Source organism: Bos indicus x Bos taurus, chromosome 5 (genome assembly GCF_003369695.1).
Source record: "Bos indicus x Bos taurus breed Angus x Brahman F1 hybrid chromosome 5, Bos_hybrid_MaternalHap_v2.0, whole genome shotgun sequence".
Lineage (NCBI taxonomy): Eukaryota > Metazoa > Chordata > Mammalia > Artiodactyla > Bovidae > Bos > Bos indicus x Bos taurus.
Genome location: NC_040080.1, coordinates 61,407,314 through 61,409,983, shown reverse-complemented (window position 1 = coordinate 61,409,983; position 2,670 = coordinate 61,407,314).

The window sequence follows — 2,670 nt, the reverse complement described above, 5'->3', positions numbered from 1 at the left end:
CTGTAACTCTAAAATCCGGTTTTGAAAAATCATCCTAATACTCATTCTACAAAGACAAACCAACTCAGTGCATTTGCACAGGTTAAATAAATATGAAAGGGAAATACATTTAAAATAAATGATATTCTTTTAATTAAATTATACATCCAGAATAGTTCCCACTTGGGAAAGATGACTATATATGCATATTAACACAAAAAATTCAAGTTCCAGGGGGAAAATTGTGAGGAATATTAGAATGAAGAGATCTAATGTATGAGAGAGAATTTAGAATTGACTATAGTATGTAATTATGTGTCATTGGCAATTTTTGAAGATACAGCCTGTGAATAGTTAGAGAATATATACCATTCTCTGCCTTAGGTTAAAATATATGTGCATATATATGCTAATGAATATTTAGTTAAAATACATTTTCATTTTATACATATTCATTTAGGTTAATTTATATACATTTAGGCTAATTTATAAATATTAAAGTTATATATATTTACATACAATGGTTAATACCTGTAAGTTAATTTATATTGCTCTATTCATATGTTTTAAATTCAATTATTTTGTTTTTGTTTCATATGTAGATTTGACAAAGCTCACAGAGAGTAAGGGCTTCCCTGGTGGCTCAGCTGGTAAAGAATCTCCTGGCAATATGGGAGACTTGGTTTCGATTGCTGGGTTGGGAAGATTCCCTGGAGAAAGGAAAGGCTACCAACCCCAGCATTCTGGCCTGGATAATTCCATGGACTATATAGTCCATGGGGTTACAAAGAGTGACCTCAGACAAGACTGAGTGACTCCCACTTTTCACAAGAGTAATGAGGAACAAGTCAAGGGAAATAGAATTCATTCTCTTGGGATTGACCCACAATTACAAGTTGTGATTTTCCTGTTTCTCTTTGAAAACGAAGATCATGGCATCTGGTCCCATCACTTCATGGGAAATAGATGAGGAAATAGTGGAAGCAGTGTCAGACTTTATTTTTTTGGGCTCCACAATCACTGCAGATGGTGGCTGCAGCCATGAAATTAAAAGACGCTTACTCCTTGGAAGGAAAGTTATGTCCAACCTAGATAGCATATTCAAAAGCAGAGACATTCCTTTGCCAACAAAGGTCCGTCTAGTCAAGGCTATGGTTTTTCCAATGGTCATGTATGGATGTGAGAGTTGGACTGTGAAGAAAGCTGAGCGCCGTAGAATTGATGCTTTTGCACTGTGGTGTTGGAGAAGATTCTTGAGAGTCCCTTGGACTGCAAGGAGGTCCAACCAGTCCATTCTGAAGGAGATCAGCCCTGGGATTTCTTTGGAAGGAATGATGCTAAAGCTGAAGCTCCAGTACTTTGGTCACCTCATGTGAAGAGTTGACTCATTGGAAAAGACTCTCATTCTGGGAGGGATTGGGGGCAGGAGGAGAAGGGGATGACAGAGGATAAAATGGTTGGATGGCATCACTGACTCAATGGACGTGAGTTTGAATGAACTCCGGGAGTTAGTGATGTATAGGGAGGCCTGGCGTGCTGCAATTTATGGGGTCGCAAAGAGTGGGACATGACTGAGCAACTGAACTGAACTGAACTGGAGAAGGAATGTCTGCCCATTCAGATATTCTTGCCTAGGAAATCCAATGGACAGGGGAGCCTAGCAGGCTATAGTCTTTGGGGTCACAATTAGTCAGACATCACTGAGCGACTAACACTACCCCACCTTTTTTTCCTGTTTATGTGTATCTTGCTGTGTGTAATTTATTTTATATTTATTTATTTATTTATTATTTTTTAACTTTCAATATTGTATTGGTTTAATTAAATATATATTTATCGTGTATCTATCTTATTCCCAATACTGTGAGGGGCTCATTCCTTACTTTAAGAAGCTTGCATTATATAAAACAAAACAAATCAAAACTGTTCTGTATTGCTATCCAGTATATAACTAGTGTTGCAACAAATATTGACAAAAGTATTAAGGGACATATTGGGTGGCTTCTGAGTACTCTTGGAGTTCAGGAAGGGATTTCAGGAGACAGTGAAAATTATGCTAATTATTCTGTCCCTAAATATATATAGAAGGACAGTATACTGAGACAGAAGTATATGCAGATACCAGAGAAGTGTTAGAGAACCACATGCATTTAGAGAATTATTACATGCAATGCTTAGACCAGGATTTTGAGATATTCACCCTGTTCAATAAAGGCTTAAGCACATACACCACATGGAACATTGCACAGAGTATTTTTATGCCTCTAATTCTCTACATGTAAGGTAGTAGTAATGTAACCAACATCTCACGGTTCAGTAAATATATAGTATTAGAAATACCTAGCACTCAGTAAAAGAAAAGGGTTTTTCTTAAACAATTCAAAACACACACACACACACACACACACACAATATTGTAAGGCAATCATCATCCAATTAAAAATAAATTTAATAAAACTGTTTAAGCTAGTACTTGTATGTTTTTTAAAAATGGTAGTAACAACATGAAGGGTCTTGTTTGCTGGAATAGTCTTCTGGACTGAAAGTTGATGTAACAGTTTAAAACGGTTGTATATAAGAACCACTTAGATAGTCTCATAATATGATTTCAAGGTTTTATTCCTAGTGAGTCCAAGGCATTATGTATAGGAAACCATCCATACAACCTCAATTAATATACACTCAGGACAT